General features: G+C 37.3%; 1 long non-coding RNA gene across 3 annotated transcripts; it reads left to right on the top strand.

Annotated features, from left to right (window-relative positions):
- Window positions 1-5,367: 5,367 nt before the first annotated feature.
- On the top strand, window positions 5,368-9,962 carry LOC137071829 (uncharacterized). Of its 3 annotated transcripts, none has more exons than XR_010904511.1 (4): window positions 5,368-5,395; window positions 6,115-6,195; window positions 7,028-7,144; window positions 9,849-9,962. It is a non-coding gene; the product is annotated as an uncharacterized lncRNA (long non-coding RNA). The 3 variants fall into 3 exon arrangements; XR_010904509.1 differs by having other exon boundaries at window positions 7,028-7,152; window positions 9,849-9,955; XR_010904510.1 differs by lacking the exon at window positions 5,368-5,395 and adding an exon at window positions 5,933-6,028 and having other exon boundaries at window positions 7,028-7,152; window positions 9,849-9,955.
- Window positions 9,963-20,699: the final 10,737 nt, after the last annotated feature.

Raw genomic sequence — 20,699 nt, forward strand, 5'->3', positions numbered from 1 at the left:
CCAAAACTATTTGAAACAGTCAGAGGAGTCTCATGGTAAAGCTTTGTTAGGTGTTTTCATCACTTTTTGTTGCCACAAGCACTGGTTTGAAAGTACACAGCGGTAACCATATATGCATATATCATTACTGTGTACTGTAGGAGGACGGTGTGGCTGTGAAATGTGAAATGGACAAGAACCATGTCTAGAAGAAAAGCTGTCGACAGACTAAACTTGCCGAAACCCGGGATCGAACCAGGGACCTTCAGATCTTCAGTCTAACGCTCTCCCAACTACGCCATTTCGGCAACTGCGCTATTTTTAGCGTCCACAGAGGTTTTTGTTGCACCACCTATCTATATATAGAACAGAGGACAGCACTCTCATTTGCCCTCGAGAATAATGGAGGAAAAAAGGGTGGAATTCGCACGAGGGTGGAACCTACAACCTATGCGTTATTAGCACAACAGTAATAACTGAGCTAAATGCTTTGTTTTCGCTATGTGTTTGCCCGACTTAACGTTACCAGAGAATACTGGGTTGGTTTTAAAAATAAAAGTACCGACATAAGACACAAATAATGGGCTCGTCCGGGATTTGAACCCGGGACCTCTCGCACCCAAAGCGAGAATCATACCCCTAGACCAACGGGCCACTGTATAATACGCCAACTTAAATTTATTTTTAGCTCTCGTAGCCTTATTTTTTTCTGGCCTAATGCAGACTGCTGCCTACCGATATTTCAAGCGAGCCATGACCGAGAACACGCGTCTACCACCGCGAAAGTCTTACAGCTAGTAGCCTATATCTATGAGCCTATTTTATGAATTATCCTAAATAAAAGTGCATAAAAGTCCTACTAGACGACATAACTTGTAAATTCTTCGAATATCCTTATTTTCACAGATATTTTCATAAGAACATTTGTGCTACGTTTACTAACTGGTCGGGCCACTGAAAGAGTGCACATTTAAAATAGTGACCCAAAAGGGTGTATTTAAACTTAGCTACCAGCAGATGGCACTTCTGCCACACATCACACACCAAAATCTAATACAATCATGCAGTTTTCCAGCCTCCACATTTTAATTGGTCCACTTTAGTTTATAGCAGCATTTTGACTTTTTTGTGATCATAGTAAGTTTTTTTTGTCATGAGAGGTGTAACTTATGAAACCCAGTGTTCTTGTGAGGTAAAGATGTCTTGGCTGAGGTTTATGCTGTGTAAACTCTTTTCAAGGTTTCAAAGGTTTGAATGAGAGTAGGAAGTTGTGATACACATCGCAGATGAAGGAAGAAAAGAAACCTCCCAAAGTTTATTTAGTGTAAAATCCCACCCTAACTCTCTCCACTGTGTATGATATGATTATTTTACATTTTCCCCATCCATCTTCCTATTTTTTGTAGTTTTGTTTTCTGTATTTTATATAGCCTATAATTAACCAGTTTTCATTAAATAATGTAGGAAGCATCTCTGCACTTCTTTGCTTACATGTGTAAAAATAGGCCTACAACTTGCCAAAATCTGATGTTGTCCAAATGTGGTAAGGTGTTTAATTTTTTATTCACAATATAATCTTACAACAAATACAAAAATCACACCCTGTTAAGACAACCAAGGACTGGATTTTTTTAATAAAAAAAACAGCATCATAAATTCATAAATATCACATATGCCTAGATAATGTATGTATGCTTCTCTTAGCCCATGCTGATAATACACCTCGAATTGTCTGGCCCCTGCTCTGTGCTTTTCAAAAGCTCCCCTCTTGCTGGAGAACAAAGAGAAAGCTGACCAATCTCATCTAGCTTCACAATGCGGAAACAAAAGGACACAAAACAAGAGATTTGACCAACCCCAACACAGCAGCAAATATTTCAGCTTCCCTGTGCCAAGTGTACGGTTCACTGTCCGGTCACATGAATCTGTCAGTTTAGCACGTCTAAAGCAGCAATCAGCACCTCGCTCCTGTGTGGATGCCACAGCTCGAGGCCCCAAACATTGCCTGGCTCATTATTCCCCTAGGAAGGTCATGGCCCTGCCCGTCAGACCGGAACTTGCCCACTAATTAAGCACGCTGTTTTGGCACTGGACGTGTCATGTCTGTAGGACGTTTTATTGGGATTAAGGCTTCTCATGTTCACTTTTCATAAGTGGGCAGGCGAGCAGATTTACACCAGGGCCTCCTTCTCTTAAAAAGAATGAAACCTCAAGGCCTTGCTATACTACAATGGATAAACCACGTGAGACTGGAATTGCCAGCTGCTTTAAATGCTGCCATGGTGAAAATACACAGTCAGTGTTGTAGGGCTGATCTGTTGACAATGCTCCGCCACACAGGAAGAAACACGAGGGAAGAGATGTTTCTCTTGTTTGAGGCGCACAGTGTCTGGTGTGATGTGCCCCTTGAATCCCCTAGCATCTGGAAATGTATCCTGTTATCGATTCCATCTCCTCCCTCTCTCTGCATCTGCGCAAAAGAGAGACAATTATGTAGCCCCACAAGCGTGGCCTAGTTAGTACAGAGCAGTCTCTTTTGTGACTAAATAATCCATTTATAGACTTTTGTAAAGACAATTGTCGGGACAGATATCGCTTGCAACAATGTTTTACATTTATATGTTAGCCTGCAATACTACAATCACTTAAAGGGATTCTACCGTCATTTACTCATCCTCATGTTGTCTCAAATCTGTATGGATTTCTTTCTCCTGTGGAACATGAAGAAGATATGTTGGAGAATGTTGCACCCATTTTTGTCCATGCAATGTAAGTCGGGGTCCAAAACCACGTTTTGAATGACTTGAGGGTACATTAAGAATTCTCAATTTTGCAATGATAATTAAAGGGATTCTGACATAATTTACCCACCCTCAAAGTGTTTTACACATGAAATTCTTTCTTCTGCTGAATACAAAATATATTTTGAAAAATATGGGTAGCCAAATTGTAGATGCCCCATTGCCCCATTGACTTCCATAGTATGAAAAAACAAAACAAAAAATACTTTGGAAGTCAATTATTATTTCGCAAATTATTAGCTATTACATATTCGGGTCTTTAACACGAATGGATCTCTCCCTGTTGCAATAATATAAAAATCTCTTGACACTACAGTAACAATCACAAAGAATGAAATAAAGCATATTTTGTTACCAAAATATATACAAAATAGCTTGGAAGGAGTTTAATTTGAGCAGATGTTTTATACCTTCAACACTTTCAACTAGCCTAGAAATCTAGACGCACCCTAGCGGCAGCAAATCTAATCTGCTGCGAGTGTTGTCTAGCAACTCTCAATACACATCTGAGCTGTAAACGCCAAACTCTGGTCAGGCCAATCACATTGTGTATAGAGTCGGTGGGCGGGGCTTAACAAAGACGCCAGAGTTGCGCTTGCATGCTACTAGTAAACAGCTTTGACCACGACTCTGGAAGACTTGGAGTTAAGCTTTTCTCTGAAAAAAGAACAAAGAACGGCACTGAAGTCATTCTCAAGAAGGGAAGATGTGTTCAGAGTTTTGCTGAACGGATTAGGCTGAAGATTAATCTGTCAACGAGCTCTGCTTCACGTTGCTCTGGTTGGTTGTAGCGCTATCCAATTGTGTGCAGAGGGAGTTTGAAAGACAACCATTGAGCCCTGTCAATGGTGAGTTCCCAGACCCAACATCTTGATGTGGGTCTGGCTTGTCAGGCTAATTTTCGAAATCTTCAGAATAAATATTTTATATCATATATATATATATATATATATATATATATATATATATATATATATATATATATATATATATATATATATATATATATATATATATATATATATATATATATATGTCGAAATCAGGCTCATAAAAATGTCAGGAAAACACGATTCCTGGCTGCATGTAATTATCCGCGGATCACTGAATCTTTGGTAAGTTGTAAGGACCACTATATCGAGCCCAACTTTTAGTTTAAACTGATAATCATGTACTCGCGTTTTCCTCTAATAACTCCAGTCACGCAGCAACTCTTCTGCCACCCAGCACCGGCTGAGAGCGGCGTGTTCCGGCGGGAAAGTGGTGTCGATGCATACCCTCTTTTTAAAATTCAACTTCCGCCTTCGCGAAAATAAACGCTTGTCAATGGAGAGTGGCCAGACTCTCTGTACAAATTAAATGTATGAGAGTCTGGTAAGACCAGGCTACTGATATAGGCGTTTAAGGGTTAAGTGCTAATTTAGTATGCCATTGTTATTTTAATATTATTTATATAATATTATAGTTTTCGTTAATATTTGAATTAGCTTTTATTTTTGTATGTTCAGTTTTCACTTTGATATCAGTTTCATTTTTAATAATTGTGTCTTTTTAACTTTTTGTGTGTTCAATATTTACAAAAATTATATAATGAGAATGTACAACATGAATCCATTTTCCAAACCGTGTTTTTGTCGTACCCTGAATCATTATGGCACACTTATAATAAGTGTTTATATTGGGACTATTTCAGGCCAGACTGGTAGGTACCACTGTGGAGGAGCACAGTACCTGCGTGATCCGCCATATAAATAAACAGAGAGAAGTAGCTCCGGCTGCAATGTTCTTGCGCAAGATGCATGCAGTTCTGTTCATTAACCACTAAAAGTTACGGACTGCAGCTTTAATATTAATATTTAAGGTTAATTCATTTTTATTTGTTTTCATTAAATATGTTTATTTGATTTCAGCTATTAATTAACAAAAAGTTTTAATATTTTTAGTTTTAGTTAATGACCCTGGCCCTGGTGTAGGCTGGACATACTAAACAGAACTTAATGCAGAACCGATAAGCTTTCTGAGCTTTAAAAAGCAAGAAAGCCAACAATCCATAAAGCCCACCCTCAGTGTCAACTGCTGACAGTGGTCCGTTGAGCTCCGCATTCCTCCTCAATGATGTGCATGGCCTCCAATGAACACATACTTTAGGCTTCTGAACCCCATTTCAATGATTTGAAGTGTTGGCTGTTGTGAAGCTACGGATTCCTAATTTTCTGCCAAGGGAAAGCTACAGATGTGTAAAACAAAGAAAATAACTGATTCTTCTAAAGCTTATAAACAAAGGAATGTGAGAGGACAAATTGTGACCCAAAAGGAACAGCAGACCTCCTGGATTCTGTCCACTGTACACTGTAACGGATTTTTGTAATTTGAACAGTATTTTACTGTAATATGTACAGTATAATACTGTTAAATGTACTAACAGTATAATACTGTTAATAGCAAAGGATTATGGGAAAATATATGTTTACTACTGTAATTATTCTCTACTGTAAATCGATTTACAGTAGCGACAATGCCCGCAAAAAACTGACCAATGACAATGGAGACTTCTTTTCAAGTTTTTTTTTTTTTTTCGGTTGGTGGGGGCAAATGAGGAAAGACTCAACATAAAGGTTAGTATTATTTCTGTCTTGATTTTATTTAAAACTGAGATATTTTCAAACTCATTCACTTATTATCAACAACCTAACATGAACCAGTGCTGCAAATTGAGTGAGTTTAGCAAATTTCTGTCAAGGGAATTTTTTCTGCATGTTTGTCAAGGCGGGTGGTTAACATACGGTCGTCCTTGTGATTTTTGTTACTTCAACGGGGTGAATAAAGGTTTTCATTGACTAATAGTTAGTGAAATAGAAAAAAAGCTCTTTTAATGTTCATCTACCTCATTTAAATTAGCTAAGCAGGGGCAGCAAACTACCTTAAAACACCGAAAGAAAAAAGAGACGGTTGCACACCGGACGCAAAGCTCAGTTTTAAATCTTCTTCTGACAGAAGAGCTGCACGATGTGTGTATCTTGCAGCACAGGGTGAAATCAGTAACGTAAGTTATGTACATTGGCGATTTGAAGGAAATAAAATATAAATTTAATATAAAACCTTGAAATGGCGCTCCGTGGCACGGCAGGATTTTGATCAACTCCCAGAGTGGCCGCGGACAGGCACCGAATGCCGCCACCGGTGTGTTGTTAAGTTACACTGTTCGAATTTCAGCGGCGCCGTGCCGAGCTTTGCGTCCGGTGTTCGAGGTTGTAATCGTTTTTCATTGACTAATATTTTTCATTGACTAATGACTAACAGCATTTCGAACTAAATCTGTTGTTTTTGTTTAAAGTTTGCTGTTAAAACCGCCATTTGGAACATGGGAGGTGTCTTGGAGTGTTTTTCTGGCGGTTACAGTCTTCTGAGGAAACTGGTAAGCAGAAGCTGGTGATTATTTGACTCTTTTAAAACGTTAAACTTATATCGTTAAGATACAGTTTAAAAAAGCAACAGTCAAGATGGTTGTGCAGTTTGTGTGCAAACACTGAAAGTTGTCTGTGCGAATGCATTGCAGATTTTACTCCCTCTTGTGAACGCATGTTGGAGATTAATATTTTGTAAATAAATTGTTAGATTATGTTTTATTTAGGCAGCAGCCAATCCAACCAGGCTGTACATCACAAGCACTTATCCTAAAGCTTTAAGGCTGCATTTATTTGATCAGAAACAGTAATATTTTGAAATATTATTGCAATTTAAAATAACTGATTTCTTTTAAAATATATTTTTAAATGTAATGTATTCCTGTTATCATTACTGCAGTTTTCAGTGTCACTTGATCCTTCAGAAATCTTTGTAATTTAGATGGCTTACTGCTCAAGAAACATTTCTGATTATTATCAATTTCTTAAGACACAAAACAATCGGTTTCTGTGAGAAACAAAAAACTATTTGTTATTTTTTTACCTCATATCCTGACGAGTCATATCAAGTTTTCCCATCGTCTATTACTTCCATCTGATAAGGTTAAAATGACGCGATCCTCATTAGTTTGACCTTATCAGATGGAAGTCACAGCCAATTGGAAAACTTGATGAGACTCGTCAGGATATGATGTAAAAAAAATAACAAATACTGTTGTGTTTCTCACAGAAACCAATCGCTGCGTGTCTTAAGACATCAATGTGTCGCCAGGAGCAGCAGGGTTTTTGTGCATGTTGTCTAAGCATGTTTTTTTGTTTTTTTTGTATGTTTTGCTCTCATAGACTTGTTACCCATTCACACCATTATATGACTGGCACACAGCAACGGTTGGAGTAAAAAAATCTTCATTTGTGTTCTCCTGAAGAAACAGACACACCTACATGTTGGATGCACAGGGGGTAAGCAGGTAAACATCACATTTTCATTTTTGGGTGAACTAACCCTTTAAAATAAAGTTACGTTATTAAGTGAAAGACACTGAAGCGCATTCTTAAGTTGAATGGGCTTTTTCATTGGAAATTTGCTGGCTTGAATGAATGGTAAATGGACTGCATTTATATAGCGCTTTTAACAGACCCTATGGCCATCCAAAGCGCTTTACATTTTGCCTCGCATTCACCCATTCATACACCGACGGTGATGTCAGCCATGTAAGGCGCCATCCAGCTCGTCGGGAGCAGCTGGGGTTAGGTGTCTTGCTCATGGACACTTCGACACTTGGTCAGGTGGAACCGGGGATCGAACCACCAACCTTTCGGTTTGTAGACAACCTACATGAACCACCGAGCCACTGCCTCCCCATGAATGAACCAGAAGCATCGCACCAAAGGAGCGCGCACAGCGTGTTAACGGGTTAGTTTACACAAAAATGAAAATTCTGACATTAATTAATTACTCTAATGTCGTTCGACACCTGTAAGACCCCCTTTCATCTTTAGAACACAAATGAAGATATTTTTGTTGAAATCCGATGGCTCAGAAAGGCCTTCATTGACACCAATGTCATTTCCTCTCTCAAGACCCATAAAGGCACTAAAGACGTCGTTACAAAGCCCATCTCACTACAGCGGCTCTACAATCATTTTATGAAGAGACAAGTATAGTTTTTGTGCGCCAAAAAAATATTAAATAACGACTTGTATAGTGATGGGCATTATGAATCAGCATATTGATTCATGATTTGGATCGCCAATGTCACGTGATTTCAGCAATTTGGCAGATTGACACGCGATCTAAATCATTAATCAATACGCTGATTTATAACCAGTCAAAGCTTTGTTTTGAAATCGGCCTATCACTATATAAGTCGTTATTTAGTTTATTGCACACTAAAACTCTTCTGGTCTCTTCATAAAGTGATTGTAGAGCCGCTGTAGTGAGATGGGCTTTGTAGCGACCTCTTTAGTGCCTTTATGGGTCTTGAGAGAGGAAATGACATTGGTGTCAATGAAGGCCTTTCTGAGCCATCGGATTTCAACACTAATATCTTCATCTGTGTCTGAAGATGAAAGGGGGTCTTACAGGTGTCGAACGACATTAGAGTAATTAATTAATGACATAATTTTCCTTTTTGGGTAAACTAACCCTTTAACACACTGTGCGCGCTCCTTTGGCGCGATGCTTCTGGTTCATTCAAGCCAGCAAATTTCCAATGAAAAAGCCCATTCAACTTTAGAATGCGAACTTTAGTGTCTTTCACTTAATAACGTAACCATGTCTTAATGCCAGAGACTGCTCTATATCTGTATATGCCATTCCTAATGCAGAGTAAAATGATGTTTCATCAGTCATCTCTATCTCCGACTTCTGTGGTTAAGTAGGATATACTGACCGGTGTGGTTCCCTAAACATAACTTGTGGCCACGATAAATAGATGTTGTTCTCTCAAAATATGAAGTCAAGGCCACGACATGTCGTTAACTCAACAAAATGATCTCGTGGCCACGATTAATTATCACGTTCCCATGACTTAATAGGACATTCCCACAAAATAATATCTCGTAGCAACAACATATCACGTTCCCACGAGTTTATATGTTGTGGCCACGACAAAACTAAGTGAACCAAACATGTCCAAACATGTCCCCTACCGGTCAATCTACTGAATCACATAAGTATTCCCCTAAAAATTATCTTCATTCACAAACCACTGTTAACTTTAACAGAAAATGTAAGCTTAGGCTACTGGATGTTTGAGTTGGCATGGCAGAAAGCACGCAAAGTGATTTCATTAATTACTCACCCTCATGTCATTGGAAACCTGTAACACCTTTGTTCATCTTCGGAACACAAATGAAGATATTTTCGTTGAAAGCTGATGGCTGAGAAAGGCTTCAGAAAGGCCTCCATTGGCATTCAGTACATTCCCACTCACAAGGCCCATAAAGGCACTAAACACATCGATACAAAGTCCATCTCACTACAGTGGCTGTACAATCATTTGATGAAGCGACGTGAATAGTTTTTGTGCGCAAAAAAAAAAATCAAAATAATGACTATCTGCCAAGTTATTGTCTTCCGTGTAGGTCTCAGACGTGAAATAACGCGAAAGCGGCGCTCCTCTTCTGGGTCATGTATCGAACGGCGAATCTGCGTCATATTCTCGCGCATGTGTCGAGTTAATGTCAGTTACTTGGTGGATAAAGTAGTTATTTTGACTTTTTTTGCGCACAAAAACTATTCTCGTCACTTCATCAAATGATTGTACAGTCCCTGTAGTTAGATGGACTTTGTATCGATGTGTTTAGGGCCTTTATGGGTCTTGTGAGTGGGAATGTACTGAATGCCAATGGAGGCCTTTCTGAAGCCTCTCACCCATCAGCTTTCAACAAAAATATCTTCATTTGTGTTCTGAAGATGAACAAAGGTCTTACAGGTGTCCAATGACATGAAGGTGAGTAATTAATGAAATCATTTTCATTTTTGGGTGAACTAACCCTTTAATTGCAATCTCACAAATTTCCATTATAATCTGTCTACACTGTTCTTTATTAATATAGTACATATTGCTTTTATTAACATCAAAGAGCATACATCACCATGTTATAACTGTTGGGAAAGCAGTGGTTTGATAAATGTTTTTTTTTTCTCTTGTGCTTGCAGGTTCATTCTGAGAATAAACCCTGATGGCACCAAATGGCAATCAAAATCACAGATCAGCCAGACATCTGGAAAAAGGGTCCAGAGAAAAATCGCCATCCTAAATCCCCTTGTGGCATCTTTCATCAGAGCTTGTTGACTTCGATTGGTAAAATTATTGAAGGCTTGTTCTGCTTTTCAGTATGTTTACATTTTTAGCCTTGTTAAAGGGTTAGTTCACCCAAAAATGAAAATTTGATGTTTATCTGCTTACCTCCAGTGCATCCAACATGTAGGTGTCTTTATCCCCATTCGCACGGGACTAGTATTATCTGTGGACCTCTGGTGGTTTGTAATAATTGCAGAGAATGTCTGTGATCTTAATCCCGTGCAAATCGGCTATGTCTGTAATTTGTAAAGTAAAAATTCCCCCGCAAATTACCTACCATCTTTCACCGAACACAGAGGTCCTGTGATAATATTAGTCCCGTGCGAATCAGCATCTCTGTGATTATGGCCAGGATTAGGCGGATCGTATATCATTTTTGTAAGGTTTTTGTTTCCTTTGCGCATTTTTATCTTTCACTTTTCACTTTATCTTTTCTTTTGAATGGGTAAACAATTCTATCAGAGCAAAAAAAAAAAAAAACATGCTTAGAAAACATGCACAAAGAGCCCTGTGGCTCATCACAACACATTGATATATTAAGACACAAAACGATCAGTTTGTGTGAGAAATCGAGCCATATTTGTATAATTTTTTGTTACATCGAATACAACGCTATATCCAACAGCTTGGAACACACTTCACTTCCGGTAAGGTCAAAATACACACTCAGGAAATGGGATATACAAGCCAGAGCGTGTATTTTGACCTTACCGGAAGTAATAGACTTGTTACCCACTCACATGATTATATGACCTACACACATCAACGGTTGAGTTAAAAATCTTGATTTGTGTTCTACTGAAGAAACAAACACACCAACATGTTGGATGCACTGGGGGTAAGCAGATAAACGTCACATTTTCATTTTTGGGCGTACTATCCCTTTAAATACACAAGATGAATTCAAACACATTTGTAAGATATACTTTTTAAAGTAAATGTTAAACAGTTAAACAAAACAGCATATTTTAATGACAAATGTTCATGAGGACTCGTGCATTTTTTGGGGTAAAAAACTGTTTACCACACCTGTTGTTAATTTCATGGTTTGTCTTTTTAAACTCTGTTTGGTTTGGTTGTTTTGTTTCTTTGTTTTCTGTGTATGCTGAATTCTGTGTTAAATAAAACTGACTGCTGTGATTAGATCTGTTTCATCAACTTTATTGCAACCTTACGACATGTAGATTAAAATTAATTCTATTTTGTTTAAAGTAAATTAAGCTAATTTAAAATCGTAAAAAAAATTATAATTCTGTAATAGGAAATCAATTATAATACTGTAAATAAAAATATGGTACTTGTACTGTAAATGAAATACAGTACTCATACTGTAAATAAAAATACAGTATTTATACTGTAAATGTCATTACAGTATACCTTATTATTACTGTAAATTAAATTACAGTAGTGATACTGTAAACACTTTTACAGTAACTTACTGGCATCCAGCTGCCAGTAAGTTACTGTAAAATTTACAGCAACTCTTTTACAGTGTACTGTTTTGACTAATTGGCTGATATGCTCCAATTGTTACTAAAAATAACATTTTAAATAAGTGTAAACATAACATTTAGACTGGTGCATGCTGTAGTGTGTCATATTGTGTCTAGATGGCACTCTTCCCCTAGATTGCCTATTAATTGGCATTTTGTTCCGAGGCCATCTTCAGAATTGGGTCATGTCAACACTGTACAAAGGTCAGTATCATTTGTAGAGAGATGCAGACTCTTTTCATGAAACCTAGACAGGTAGCCCTTGCTCATATTGTCTCTTGTGAATCTCTGGTCTAATCTTGTTTCGCAAAACTGAATCTCAGCCAACTTTTGTCAGGAATTCCATAATGTAATTTGTTTCCAATTTTTTGAAAATTGTAGAGTCTGTCCCTAGAGATGTTACCCAATGATATCTATTTCTAGCAAGGTTAAGGCTAGAGGCTGTCTTACTCTTGCCCTTGCGTTCTCATGGTTTTATATTCCCATTCCTCTCATTATGTAAACAGTGATCATGTTGCATCAACTTCCCTATGTATCTACGCAGATAAAATACTTTTTTTTAATAAACTATGGGGAAAAATAGCGGTTAATTTTTTATCTTAAAACGATGCATTTGCGTCTTAGGCACATCTGGATAGGTCTGAATGCTCTCTCAGTATTTTATTTCTGCCCCGCTCGTACAGAGCAGCCAGTTAACAGAAGTTGGCAGAGATCTTTATGCCAGTCTTTATGGGTCCTTCACCACTCATAGCATGGAGTCAGGTGTGGTTCAAGAAAAACCAGGAAACCAGTTGTTGACTAAGGCAGCTGTGTCTGCCGCCGCGGCCCCTACCAGACGCCCACCGTGACTTTGCATGGATTAGCTGGAACGGTCTTTCCCACAGCTCGCACGCCGTGCACAGCCCAAGCCAGATGTGCCTGTGAAAATCATTCATCACACTTTGTGCTCTCGTTTTCAGTCATGTCATTTTAATGTTTGGAGGCCGTTCAACGTGAAGAACAAAAGGGCTGGTCAGTTTCCGCTTCATTCTCATCTCCTCTCTTGGCAGCCATGTTGAAAAAAACTTTAGATGATTAGGTCCGCTAGGCTGTCAGTCCGTTGGAAAATGGGAATGATGTTTGGTATTGGGGTTGGGGGATGGATGACTGAAAAGAAGAGTGAGGAAGGCAGAGGGCTGAGGTCATTGCAGGATGTTCGGCACATAAATTATCATTAATCTCTATCTCTAGCTGACTCCACCCCTAATGTCTATATTTTTCTCTCTTCTTTTGGTGTTTGTATTTTTCCATAAGAATGCAGCATGGTTTATGAAACTAATTTAACAGAGTGCTGGAGCTCTGGGCTTTTCATTCTACATTTATCAGATGCATTTCACAAACAAAAAGAAATAATGAACTGCGAAAGGTTGCTGATATTAAAATAAATATGAGATTGTCTGTTATGATGGAGCTGAGGAACTTCACCCTTCTCATAGTTACTAAGTTCAAATTAATTTAAATTGATGCAAAAGCTTTCTAGTTTTCTACTTGCTCAACAGAAATCTGATAGTAACAACAGAAAAGGAAAATCATTAGAAGATCAAGTTTTGAATAGAGAACTCATACAATCAAAATTAATTAGCCTTTTATGCATAATGTCTATTTTTTAAGGTCATCTCGTGTAATTTTAGACATTGACAAAATTTACTTTTAGAACTTTTTTACTTTTACATATAGTTTTACATATGTTATATGTATATACATATATTACATATGTTTGCTAATTAATTCCAGTTATTTTTACCTTAAACTTTATGTAAGCAACTGTTCTGGGTCAGGGGTTTTCAAACTGGGGTCCGGGGACCCCCTGGGGTCCTCCAGAAGTTTCTAAGGGGTCTCCAGAAAAATGTATAGAATTAAAAGACAAAGCAAAAATTGAGTCTACCGAACAATCTAATGGTTTCATTTCTAATAGTTTATCTCCTTGTTTGCCGTATACATACTTTCAAGATTTGTATATGTTTGCTACGTATCTTTCTAGTGAGCTTTTCTCATATAGTCCCCTTTATCTTGCTCACTGGGGTTCTTAACACGGTACGTAAGCTGCTTTCATAGACCTGCATTATGAAAGTTGCTTTAACAAGTAAATTTTCATTGAATTTTTTTTTTCTTCAGGTTAATACATATATGTATACAACATTAAGCCAGTTTAAGTTTGCAAACAATATGTTGTATTTATAACGTCACACTTACTATTTATCTAACAGTTTAAAAGTTTATATATATATATATATATATATATATATATATATATATATATATATATATATATATATATATATATATATATATATATTTATTACACGGCTCTGTGAAATACTTGATTCTGATTGGTCAATCGCGCATTCCAGCGGTAGGTTATTTCCAGATAACACCCGCTCATACGGGTACTACGAGTTACTTGACCGGTACTACTTCTATGCTTAACGCTGGCGCCATCTTGTGGCTTAAACAGCCGTGGGTTACAATGGAAGACTTCATGGCAGGTTTCCTTTATAAGGTTTTTAATATGGATATTTTTCTTACACAAACGCATCGATTCGAATCAGAAGGCTCTATTAACCCATCGGAGTCGTGTGGAGCACGTTATTTGACGGACAGCTGCATTTTTTATGGTCTTCAAACACAACTACAACTACTGCTTAGATTAACGTTAGCTTGGACTTTTTAAATATAACTCCGATTGTATTTGTCAGAAGAATGTCATACACCTATGATAACTGGAGGGTGAGTAAATCATAGGCTTGGTTTCATTTTTGGGTGAACTAACCCTTTCAGCATTCATTTTCAACATTTAGCAAGGGCATATGGCAAATCTTCAGCAATAGATAAAGGCTTAAAGCAGGTTGGAACTGTTTTTCTTTGCGGAAGCTCTGCGTAAGAGCTAATAAAATATTTAATCTTAAGACAATATTTTGCGTCTAATAATTATTTATTTGAGACTAGTAGCCGTGTTCTAAGCGGGATAATGTACCTGCTTCGCGTCGGGGTCCTGATCACTCTGTCGGGGTTTAATGTTATTCTGCGATAACAACGGGCTGGGTGTACATTATCCCTTATATATATATATATATATATATATATATATATATATATATATATATATATATATATATATATATATATATATATATATATATATATATATATATTTATATATATATATATATATATATATATATATATATATATATAATAGCCTAATGTTTTTACTCAGTTGTGCAATTGTAAGGGGATATATGGCAATTTATTTTCTGAAATTAGTAATGATATTTATAGGTTTATCTAAAATAGCTAAAAAATTTAATAAAATGCACACTAAATATAAACATTTCTTTAAAAGTTTAATTCATGGTGAAAACATGAGCATGTTTAGTGGAGGATATACATAAGTGGCTTGCCTAATGTCTCCTTCATTAAAATAAAACAATTAAGTTGCAAATTGCTATCTCACAGCATAGAACAGGGCTATTATTCATCCTACTACCACTATTTACCGTTTACCGTGTAAATTGTGTTGCTAAGGCCTACTGGAGATTTTTTTGTTTACTTTCAGTTCAACATAAAGATACAGTCAGTCACCAGGGGCCTATTGCACAAAACTAGGATATGGGATTAAGCCAGGATATTTTGGTGATCCTGGCTCAATTTATTCACTAATATACAGTTATCTTTCATTATCGTTATAGTTCTTGGTATGAGTTTGCCTTCAGGGTACGTTTACACGACAGCTGTGTACTAAATTTTGCAAAAAAATGACAAGATTACCAAGATATCCGGGCTTAATTGCTTATCCTAGTGTTGTGCAATAAGCCCCAGTTGTATTCATTATATATGTTTGTTTCCTTTTCAGATTGTTTTGCTGTGAGAGAGCTTGTATCTGTAGCTTTACTGCAGTCTGATTCAAGATGTGGAAAAGGCCTTGATCTCCTTATAGAGCAACTTGAGGTATGCTGCACTATAGCTACTGTTTGTGCAGTTCAGTATCTTGAATACAAATGCATTTTTTCCTTCTTCTCAGAAAAACTAAGCCACTACCTTTAGAGGAAGTAAAAAAGAATGCTAAGTTATATCAGTTTGATAGTTAATCTAAAATTAAAATGCAGCGGCTATGTGCAATACACGCTATTTAAAACTAGATTCTATTTACTCAAAGTGAAAATAGCGATAGATTCTATTTAAAAATAGCAGTATTTTCTTTGCAATAGGCTGTTTATAAGTGTAAATAGTATTTAAATGCTACTTATAAATAGTGGCAGGTAATATTTGCACCTTAGTGTTGTTGTACAATAAACAGTATGCAATTATAATATTATAATACAGTTTAAATTATTATACTTATACAAATTATTGGACCCACTTTATATTAGGTGGCCTTAACTACTATGTACTAACATTGTAATTATTCTTTTGATACAATGCACTTATTGTGTACACGTTTTTACATTGTACTTACATTAAAAAAATACTTACATGTAATTGTCTGTAATTAATTTCTGTAGTTACATTTGTAATTACACAGTTGGCACTTCCCTTAAACCTAACCCTACCCTTAAACTTACACACACCACCACACCTGTCCCTAACTCTACCTGAGGTATCTCACCTCAATATCAGCAAAGGTGTGTGCAATACAATTTGAACGCAGTGAAGGGGGGATTTTGAAATCCGCTGCCGCTTCAATATACCTGTATATATTTATATCCTAATTAACTTTATAATCAAAACTTTAATCAATATTTATCCTGTATTATTATAATGATTCTATCCAGTTATGATTTAGTTTTAGTTTCTTGTTTTCTAAAGTGTGTATTTGGTCTCTGAGGAGTGACTGAGGGTCTGGCCTAGAGATGTGTGATGTGTCACTAAACAATGGCAACAAGGTCGTGTGTTTGGATTTGAGGTATCACACACCCCTAACATGTCAGGAGTGCAGTAACAGTGGAAACGTGCATCAGATTAACTGACTCGAGTGGAAATTTACCATGACTGTGCATTGTCTCTGAGCCAATCAGAAGCATCCACATTGCAGTAATGACGTGGATAAGACCTTGAAAATGGTATAACTGTTGGGACAATTGTATGTACGATAGGGCGAGGCAACGAGACGGTGAGAGAGGGAGCGCGGCCTACGAACTCCTTGTGAGACTTGAAGCTGGCTTCTACTTTTGAAACTGCAAACTATTCTTAAGTAAATTTTTCTTTTATTTAATTGGAATCCTGACTCTGTCTTCATTTCTTCACTACTGGTCCTGGGTCATAAGCTGTTAACCCCTAACAACAGTAAGCACATTGTACTTATTTTTTGATGTAAGTACATAGTACTTAAGGTCACCTAATATAAAGTGGGTCCAAATTAATAAATGAATTACAATAAAACCCACCCTACACCTAGCCTAAACCTATAAACACTTTAATATTAAAACACATTAGAAAATGTTTTCCACTTTTCACATGTGGAATGTTTGACAACAAACATTGCTATAAACATTGCATAGTTCAAAACATAATAATAATGATTCATTTCTGAACATTGACTCTATGTCATTATTCACCGTTATCATGGTTTCTCAAAATAATTACAGTTTTTCTCGATTGCTTAAACACTATAACCAGGCTTTTGAACTAAAATTTCAAAACCATAACGCCATTTATCAAAAAGCACACCCATTTCACTAAACTATAAACACTATTCCCTGTTTTGACACATGAGTCAGATTTGTTGAACTGTCACTGCAAAACTACACACAAATCCCTTAATTTCTCATTGCCTAGACCATGTGGTCATTTAGAAAGCACTAGCATTCAATATTGTTCACTCAAGTCAGCATAGTTTCAGCTTAATTAGCACACAATTACCCAGGTGAAAACACTAAGAGTCAAAATTTAACACACATCAATCAGAACTTTCAAGATACATAAAAGTGCCAGAGTCAGTTCATTTGAGCTTTGGAACAATGGATCCACAAAGAAATGAAGGAAGAGGTCGAGGAGGGAGAGGAAGAGGACTTGGGTGGTGAAGGAGGAGGAAGAGGACATGGTGAAGGAGGAGGGAGAGGAAGAGGATGTGGTGAAGGAGGAGGAGGAGGAGGAGGAGGAGGAGGAGGAGGAGGAGGAGGAGGAGGAGGAGGAGGAGGAGGAGGAGGGGGAGGAAGACAAGCAGTCTCGGATGAAATTAGAGCCAGTTTAGTTGATCATACGAGAGAAGTGCCAATCATATGCATATTCCACATTTTATCATAAGTGTGGGGACATGCACTGGTCTTGGTCTTGACTCGGTCTCTGCCTGTCTTGACTCGGTCTCGGTCTCTGCCCTTCAAAGTCTTGGTCTTGTCTTGGTCTCGGCCCTTCAAAGTCTTGGTCTTGTCTTGTTCTCGGTTTAGGTGGTCTTGACTACAATACTAGTGGAAAGTGTATGATCGAGAACCTTATATGCTTGTTCACCTCGTCCAGGCCATGTGTCAGTAGATGCGTGCCAGGGGTGGATCAGGCATGCAAGAGGATTTTACCCCCGCTGCCAGGCTAGGGCTAATATAGCCTGTGATGTGGATGAGATTCTCTGGCCTGACCCAGACCAAAGACGGGAGGCTGAGGCGGAATACTTTTTTTTTTGTTTGTACTGTGTAGTATGAATGAATGAATAAAAATGTGCCAATGTATCCATTGGTTATGTCTTTTGTTCATCATGTGAAAAGGTTTGTGAGGAGGGGAACCACAAGTAACATAACTTACCAGTTTTGGAAATGTTGTTTTGAATTTATTGCACCAGTGTGTTAGACTAGGTTGTAGTGTGTGTGATTTTGAGGGCTTGTGTGTCTTGTCTGAGGGCAAAGTTTGGTTTTTCAGCAAGAGTGAATGGTTTTGAGTGTAGAGCTTCATTTTGACCTGAAAATAGGTTGTTTGGGAAACTGGGTGAGAAGTTATGGATTTGTGTTTATAGTTTTGAGAATATGAGGCATAGTTTCAAGAAATGTGTTTAAGCAATCGAGAAAAACTGTAATAAAAGTATAAAATATAATATCATATTTCTAATTGGGATTCATTGTAACGCAGTGTTATAATGCACCCCACCTGAGCAACTGGGATTTAAACCATGGCTCGCATCTTCTGCTGTCAGATCAGCATTAAATAACCATCTCATCTGTTAAATAACAGAAGATTACAATAATATCAGATTTGTCTTATTTTAAATAAACACAAAAACAGAGATGAAAATTAAACCTAAGAAATGTACTTTTGTTTAAATAAATGTTTAGTGATATAGACCATAGATTTTAATTTTTTCCCCCTCTAAATAATGTTTATATGGGAACAAGTAAATGCACAGTTTCGTCATCCTGGCATGTGTGGAAAATTTTAAACCATGTGTGTTACAACTAACCCCGTGTTAGGTTGTGCCTCGCACTCTATTGCTGGTACAACTTGTTTTCAAACAAATATCGAATCAGTTTATGTTTATTATTTCACTAATTGTTTAGGTTAACGTGGCATTAAAACATGTAAAATTGCATACAAATTAAACATTTAGTGGCCAAAGTTGAAGAAACACACACACACACACACACACACACACACACACTCACACACACACACACACACACACACACACACACACACACACACACACACACACACACACACACACACACACACACACACACACACACACACACACACACACACACACACACACACACCTCCCCCCCCCCCCTTTTAATTAGACCACTAGCTCTAGGTGATGTTTTGAAGCAGTAAAGGCACATAATATGGCCATTATGGTAACTCTTGATGTTCTGAGATGTGTGGCTGATGGCGCTACAATCATGGCTAATAGCACCTCCTCGTTATGCTTCAAACAATTATAACAAATTACAGGTTGTTGAGCACAATCCGTGTCTCTGTGCTCATACTCTCTTTTGTGATTGTAGGTGCTTTAACGGTTTGTATCGTCACACTAATCATCACCATTGTTAGTCAGTGGATGCTGTGCAGTTTCTGAGTGGATGTTTTACTGATCTGTGGTCAGAGAACAAAAGATCATCAACTCCTTTAATCCAGTAGATGGATCTCTTACAAGTCCTAACAGTATGTAGCATAGAGTAGATGATTTATCCTCCTTTGACTGATCTAGGATCTGTTTGTCATTCTTTATCTATCATAGCGCTCTGTTTTTCAGCATTACCATCATTGCTTTGCTGAAGCAGAAATGATGTAAAGCCGAGCTCTCCCCCAGATAATAACACTTCACAATGATAGAACGTCCTGTTAAATAATAGGCAAGGTGTTATTACACGCTCTATCATCTGCCTGCTCAGAGGGGATTTTGTATACCTGTCAGGATGAAATAATGGGATTGTTTTGAGAGACAATGTTTTCCTGCACAGGTGTCATCCTGTGCCTGTGTAGAGGACTTGTCTTGTACATGGAGACAGGGCTCATTTCAGCTCCCCGTCTGGTCTTTCATTCTATTTTTTCCATTTTCCTCTCCAGCAAGACTCGGGAGAAGCAGACCACTCTGAAATCAAAGGCAAAGAAGAGTACGAGAGCTTTTGGGCAATCATTCTGCCGCTTTAACGTGACCGCCTCGTTCTCTGGCTATTTTATGAAGCTGTTAGCTTCATCTAAAGAACATCTGCCTTTGTCCTCCTCCTCCTCAACAGTGGGGAGATTCTTGACTACACATCGCTTTGACAAGCACATATGGCTTGCTGTGAGAGATTGCTGTCTAGAGATATGATAGGTACCATATTGTGTTTCTGATCTGGTCTTATTTTATTATAATTTCATTGAGAGACTATTGTAGTTATATATATATATATATATATATATATATATATATATATATATATATATATATATATATATATATATATATATAATTAGAGACTTTTAATTGCATATAAATATTTGACCTGAGAACAGTGAGAAGTAATTTTTCACATGGATTTTCAGTATACCATTGAATAATGATTGAATACATAAGCTTAATCAACAAAATATTGTTTATTTATTTCAGTCCAGCAGACCAGACTTAATGTTTGCCATTAAGTGTAGCAAAAGCATATTTGTGATATTTGAAGCTCGATGTGCTGCGGTGATATGCAAATTCCTTGTTGTATAGCTTGCACACAACCATTCTCTTGTCGACGCTTTCATCCTTTCGTTTTTTTTTTA

Source organism: Pseudorasbora parva, chromosome 3 (genome assembly GCF_024679245.1).
Source record: "Pseudorasbora parva isolate DD20220531a chromosome 3, ASM2467924v1, whole genome shotgun sequence".
Taxonomy (NCBI): Eukaryota; Metazoa; Chordata; class Actinopteri; order Cypriniformes; family Gobionidae; genus Pseudorasbora; species Pseudorasbora parva.